This window comes from Elephas maximus, chromosome 10, assembly GCF_024166365.1.
Source record: "Elephas maximus indicus isolate mEleMax1 chromosome 10, mEleMax1 primary haplotype, whole genome shotgun sequence".
NCBI lineage: Eukaryota > Metazoa > Chordata > Mammalia > Proboscidea > Elephantidae > Elephas > Elephas maximus.
In genome coordinates this window covers 50352433-50360197 of record NC_064828.1, presented here as the reverse complement: position 1 = coordinate 50360197, position 7765 = coordinate 50352433, and positions in this window count along the sequence as shown.

Here is a 7765-nt window from a genome sequence, read left to right as displayed (position 1 = left end):
ATCTCCCTCCACTAAAAGGTAAGCTTTATGAGGGCAGGACTTTGATTTTACTGTTATATTCCCATCCCAGAGAGCAGTGCCAGAGCCTAGGAGGCAGCCAAGAAAATTTTTTGAATAAATGAGTACTCTGAGATTATCCTTCAAAAAGGCTTTATCGATTCACACAATGACAATAGTGTATGCTTGCCCAGTGACCCACATCCTTGCCAACACTGCATACTATAACCCTTTTACATTTTTGTTAATCTGGTAGTTCATTTTAATCCACATTCCCTGAGAACTTTTTGAGTAAAGTACATGTTCAGGTACTTTGCACCTTTGGAAATTAACTTTGTTTTCTTCTCACCTGTATGTGGGAGCTCTTTATACATTCTGGGAAATGATCCTTTGTATATTACATGCTAAAAATGTTTTGTCTTATTCTGTCACTTGTCTGCTACTTAGTTAGGCTTGAAAACTTTGACTGACTTCTCAGTGAGCCCCACCCCTACATGGAGATGGGCTGGAACAGAGCCTTTGGACTTAAAAACCTGTTGCCATTAAGTCAATTCTGAATCATAGCAACCCTATAGGGCAGAGTAGAACTGCTCGATGGAGTTTCCAAGGAGTGGCTGGTGGATTCAAACTGCCGACCTTTAGGTTAGCAGCCAAACGCTTAACCACTGAGCCACCAGGTCTCCACTGAGAAATGGCTTCTTCTGGATGAACAGGGCCTTCCAGACCAAGGAAAGACCATTCAGTCAACAGCTACTTCCCTCTGAATGAGGACAATAGCCAAGAGGTTCCCAGCACTGTGTCTCCTAAAGGGCTTGCCATAGATCACAGTGCTGAATTAACTGCTGTCCAACACCTACCAAAAGTCAAGATAAGATATTTGTGGAACTTTGTTGGAGGACACACTGCCCATCCAGGCCTTTCTATATTCTACAGAGCCTAGTTATCTGGAAGCTGAATTCTTAGGCTCCCTTCTCTTAGAGTTGTACTAGCTGACCTCCACTTAACCAATTTGCTGGCTAACAGATGCCCCCCCTTTCCTTCTGAAAACACACTGAGGCAAGTCCACCAGAAAATCAAAATTCAAACCCATTGCCGTCAAGTTGATTCCAACTCATAGAGACCCTATAGAGTCAGCTGAATCTACAACTTGAGCATTTCTGCCTCCAGCTGTTAGTTGCTTACCAAAATATAATACATAACCATGTTTTTCCTTAAATCTAATTATGCTAGCTAATTTTGTAATTATAATTTTATAATTGGTTTAATATTATGCAAAGTGATTAAATATGAGGATCAAAGAGATTAACCGATTCTGTGAAAACTTAATTGATCACTTTTGATATGCTTGATAAATTAATTGCTAAAATTGCACCCAAACTAGATCTATATTAAAAGCCCATTGCCATCTGACCCTATAGGACAGAGTAGAACTGCCTCATAACGTTTCCAAGAAAAAGAATGCGTTCAAACTGCCGACTTTTTGGTTAGCAGCCATAGCTCTTAAGCACTGCACCACCAGAGCTCCAGATTTATATTAAACAACTGTAAAAAAGAAAAAAAAGTAGAAAATTTCTAAAAATGTAGAAATTTAGAAGTGTTTTTCACTCACATTTCAATGAAAAGAAAAGGCCCTGGCTCCGCATGAAAAGATTGCTGAATGAGTACACTTTTAGTTAAAATAAGTATTGTATGCACCTTTTTTTATGATGCCCTGCTTTAATAGACTGTTCTAGTAGCTGACCCTAGCTGCTCCAAGTGTGCTGTGCAGACCAGCAGCAGCGGCAGCAGTGGGAGCTTGGGCAGAAATGCAGAATCTCAGGCCTCACCCCGGACCTACTGATTCAGGATCTGTGTTTTAACAAGATACCAGGTGACTATATGCACATTAAACTTTGAAAAGCATTGGTCTATAAAATATTTTCCTCTGATTTTATAAAAGGACATTAAAATAAATGTGTAATTGAGGGATTTTCTGCATGTCAAAGATTTCTTTTAAATTTGGTACTTCTCCTAAAGAACTAATAATAGTTTGTTTCTTCTTGGGCAGTAATAATTATTAATATCAATCTTACCTCCCTTTTTGCTTCAGCCACAAGTAAGCTAATAAATGATTTTTACTCAAAAAAAAAAAATTTTTTTTATGTCATCTGTTCTATTCTTTCCCCAGTCTTGTCCTCCTATTTCAATTCGTATTTCACCTAGTCTAACAGTTTTTATTTATATTTTATATTTTATTATTGCACTGTATATGTTTCTTCAAATTTAATTACTTTATTGCTTTTCCTTATCATTTATGGAGAAAGTACAGAGAAGAAGGGGTAGACGCTCCTCAGTCTAGCGTTGAAGAATTGCACCTAATCTGATCTACACCTACTTTCCTGACTCAGCTCCTGCTTCCTCCCCCATCCCCGAACATCATATTCTAGCCCAATTATCCACCCTCTGCTATTACCCAAACACACTCTTCCTTTTTCCTTAAATACTCTCCCTTCACCCCTCAGAGGCCAGCCCAAATTATGCCTCCTTTTTGAAGATTTACCTTGCCTTTTTTTTTTTTTTTTCCTCATGGACAGTAATAATTGTATCAATCTTACCTACAGGAAAGGTCCTTTCCATCTAAACTCTGAAAAGCACTCTGTTGGTACCTCCCAGATACAAATTCACATTTAGCTTCATATTGTGTTCATTTGCATGCGTGGCTTTCAGGAGCACTTTGAGGGTAGGGAACATGTATTATTTGGGTCAATATCAGTGCCTACTACACAGACCGTGCTATATCAACGAATGAGTAAACAAATGTGTAATAGAATGAATTAAGTAAATGTAACTTAGAGTTTCATTCGGTTTAAATTAAAAAAAAAAAAAAAAGAATTCGACACACGTAGGCAATCCAGTAAGTAAAATAACCCACTAATTTTACATTTTCTTCTTCACTCGGTCATTCTAAGGAATTCATAACCCAGGATTTGGTGGGGGCTCTGAAAAGTTTTCTCAAGATCAATAATACGTCAAGAATGTATAATGTGCGTTTCAGTCAAGCCAAGTGAGTGTTGGGATGTGGGGTGTCTGTGTATAGAATCTGGAGGGTGATAGGAGATATTTCCATTGTCACCAGAGCCACGCTGCTCACCACAGGCCCTCTGGCACCATTTGTAAAGACTCACAGAACTTTCGCCAAGCAATTTAGTGCCAAAAGCTCCCCACGAGCTGTCTCACAAGGATCAGCAGGGGAACAAGGTAATGTTGACTTAAGTGGCTGAGAAACAGTGCAACGCAGCAGCAGACAGACAGCCTGGCTTACAGCCAGCCAAGAAAGTGGGACATCTGTGCGTGAGCCAAAACATCCCACTGACCTTGAGCTGAAGGGATGAGCTTCTGGCAGACACCACTGAAAGACTCAGACGCCCCAAGCAGAGGGCAAACTTCGCACACAAGTGCAGAGCTGCTGCCTGTTCTGCTTTCACCAGCCTGGGACATGGAGCTCATTAACAAAGCCATCTAGGGACACAGAGGCTCTAAAACTCATCAATTCTCTCACCTTCTATCTTTTTTTTTTTTCTATCTACATCAGTGCTGTCCAACAGAAATCTAATGCAAGCTACAAATGAATTTTTAAATTTTCTGGGTTTAGTAGTCACTTTAAAAATATAACAAGAAACAGCTAAAATTAATTTTAATAATACATTTTATTTAACCCCAAATGTCTAAAAAAAAATAGTCATCTCAAAATGTTAACAATATTTTTAAATTATTAATAAGATATTTTACATCCTTTTTTTCATACTAAGTCTTTATAATCCACATCTCAATTTGGACTAGTCATATTTCAAGTGCTCAATAGCTACAGGTGGCAAAGAAAAAAGAAAAAGAAAATCCCGTGGAGTTGATTCCAACTCATAGAGACCCCATAGGACAGAGAAAAACTGCCTCATAGGGTTTCTAAGGAGAGGCTGATGGATACGAAGAGCTTACCTTTCGGTTAGCAGCCGAGTTCTCAACCACTGAGCCACCAGGGCTCCCAGATGGGTCTACTGGCTGTGATATTGGACAACACAGACTTTAAAAACAACAAAAATAAATTAAGCACCTGTAAATAGTGGGGAAAATCCTGGCTTTGTAGACCAAGGCATTTACTTTATATTTTGACCCCATAGTTTACTAGGTGTTGATATTAGGGAGACTATTTAACCTCCCTGAGTCTCTTCTCATTGGGAAAATGTGGATAAATGATCTTGATCTGCCACGATTATTGGGATGAACATATGCAGAATATCCAGCAGAATATGTGGCATATGGAGGACACTAAATAAGCGATAGAATACCAGTGACATATCCTCACAGAAGAGGGACTCCAGTGCTAGCTGTGGTGAGAGCGAAATATCTCTAAAGTGAATTGTTGTTTTTGTTGTTAGCTGCTTTCAAGTAGGCCCCAACTCACCGCAACCCCATGTACAACAGAACAATACAGATCGAACCACAGTGATCCTAGGGTTTTCGTCGACTGATTTTCAGAAGTAGATTGCCAGGCCTTTCTTCCTAGTCTGTCTTAGTTTGGAAGCACCAATGAAACCTTTCCAGCATCACAGCAACGTGCGAGCCTTCAGCGACAAGTGGGCGGTAGCTGCACATGACGTACATTGGTCAGGGATTGAACCAGAGTCTCCCACGTGGAAGGGGAAAATTCTGCCACTGAACTGCCACTGCCTCCCAAAGTGAATTAGATCCTCTCGTTTTTCCTGTTTCAAATCACAATAACAGAAGAGAAAGAGGACATTTTCAGTCTACTTTTTTTCTAACTTTATAATACGTAATTCCAATAGATTGTATTCCTTTTAAGAAAATATACAGATTGAAAAAATCCATATGTTGTTATGTTATTTCCTTCAAAACAAGGAGTCAAAAATATTTTGAGTGTGTAATAAATCAATGTTTGGAGAAGATGCAAGATGAAACAGCTTTCAACAAGTAAATTTTCACCTCATACCAACACTCACCCAAAATGATTTCATGATCAAGAAATTTAAAGGAAAGTGGCTAGTATCAAATAGCTAATTAGAATAGCTGAAAATGCTCAGGGCTGTTGGAGGCCAGGCCAGTACTGAATATAACATCTTGTATCCTTAGCATCCTTTTCTCTCCCGCCATTGTTGTTGTGTAGTTGGGGTCTTGGAAATCCAGTCCACAATTTTGCTGTATGAAAGATTGGTATTAGAAAATATTTCAGAAGAAGGAAAAATTATATTTGGCATTCAGGATGTAGGAAGTTGTTCTAGAAGCAGAGAGTTGCATTAGTAGATTTTAATGGAAAAAAAAAAACAGATTGTCAAGAGACAAATTGTCATGAGACAATTTCCTAGACTTGAGCAAAAGGAGAAAAGAATTAATTTGGTAGGTGGAAGTTGGGCTTGGGGATGTAGAAACTGACTGTCCTCCAGAAAGGTGCAAGGTTAAAATAATAACTAACTAGAGAGTTGGAGAAGAACATAAGTTATGAAATAAAGACAGGGAACATAGAGGGCAACTTCTGAAACCACTATGCTAGAGTGAAAAAGGGATGCTTTTCAATGGACAAGTGGAGAAGTAAGACAAGAATATGAAACCAGCGGAAGATATCTCAAAGCCTTCGTAGTGGGCAAGATTAGTTAGGAGACAATGATAACTTTAACTTCAGGAATAGAATCATAACATCTGGGATACACCAGTAAAAAGCTGGGACAAAGCCATGGCAGTCCTTACATCAGATGTGAAGTGTGGCTGCTTCTTCTTGAAGCAAGAAAGAGGGGTTGGAAGATACTGGGGCTTGAGGGGACAGAATGATAACCTGCCTGGTAGAAAGCAAGGAGGATTATCACTTATGGAAGGAATACTTTCGGTCAGAGTTATCTCTTTGTTCACGTTGTTAACTGGTAATTATTAAACTTCTTTTGAATTCCTATCTCCAACTTCCCACCCTTTACTTTTTTTTTTCCTTTCCTTTATGGTTGTCATTGGCAACAATTCAAGAAGAACAAGCTCTTGCCTCCAAAGAATGAGGAAATTCTACAGACCCAACGTAAGTGGTTAGATTAGAAGGTGCTGTGGGTGGAGACAAAAGAAAATATCGGTATCACTGAAGAAAATTCCTTTCACTTAGCAAAATTAGAAATAGTATTTCTATAAGAATGATTATTCCCCACATGTTTGTTTATTTTCTTTAGGAAGATTTGAACTGACATGAATTTTCCGTAAGATTTGTAAAGATTACTGTAGCCAGGTTTAGAACAAGTTTCACTACATGGTGGGAAAGTCTGACTCTTAGAAAGGAATGTCTCTTCTCTCATGTTGTTTGATATGGGTCCCTTTATTTTGCCTCTGCAAACTCAGAGGTTAAAGTCAGATAAACTCCCTCACACAGTCTTGCTCTGCTGTGATTTGAAATCTGCATTTCCTACACTGTCATGCATTTCAAGTTTGCCTAGGGTTTTACTGGCAAACTAATAGTACTACGTATCAGCGCAGTGGTTAAGTGTTTGGCTGTTAACCAAAAGGTTGGCAGTTTGAATCCACCTCCTTGGAAACCCTATGGGGCAGTACTACTCTGTCCTATAGTGTCGCTATGAATCAGAATTAACTCAACGACAGCAAGTTTTTTGGTTTGGTTATCCGGACATCCTGAATAAGGAGAGAACACTACCTAAAGCAATGGTTTTTAAACTTTTTTTACCACAACCTACACTGAGAAATAATTTTTATATAGTGATCCTGCACGCACATATTTAAAATACACGTACAAAAATATACATAAACTGAATCACGAGACTAATAAAACACCATTTTATAATCATTAGTGCATTCTGAAATCTGAATTCTATATCTATATTATTTAAAAAAAAAAAAGTGTTGCTACCCAATATATTGATTACTGCCCACTAATCGATCATAATCCTCAGTATGAAAAACACTGGCATAATGGTTGTGATTTCACTTTCCAAGTTGTTACCATGTCGTGTCTATATTCTGCTGCCTGACTTGCAAGATCTTCCATCTACCTGTCCTGTAGTAATTCCTTAACACAGCTTCCCTTAGCACAGCTCTAAAAAATATATGATAATGTCTTTCTATTAATTGACACCTACTATGTTTTTTTTTTTTTTATGTGACAGTTTCTGTCCTAGATACTCCATGTGTAATATCTCTATTACTCAGAACCCTCTGATAAGGATATAGATGAAGAAACTGAGGCTTAGGGAAGTTGGCCAAATGACTGAGCTGGAACTTGAACTAAGATGAGTATAACCTAAAGCCCATTTTCCTTCCACCAGAACATATGGTCTCCAAGTGGGCAGGTCTCCTTACTGCACCTGCTCTCACCACGCCTAGAGCCCTGCCTCATTCATGCTGCTCCCCATCTGGAAGGTCTGGACCCAGCTCAAACTCAGCATCTTTCCAAGAAACCACCCAGGTGACATGGTCCATGTTCCTTCCCTCCCTTTTTTTTTTTTTTAACTCAGGTGGACAGTAAATCTCAGAGGTTAGAATTCAGAACCTGACTTTCAGATTTAAATGCCAGTTCAGTCACTTAGAATCTGGTGATCATATTAACCTCTGTAAAATGGAGATAATAATTTTCTGTAAAATGAAAATAGTACCCTTCCATAAAATGGAGATAATAATTGCCCCTTGCCCATAGGTTGTTGTCTACATAAAGGAGTTAATAATTGTAGAGTGATTAGAAGTTGGTACATGCCAGAAAAACAAGTTTGTTGCTGTCAAATTGATTCTGACTCAT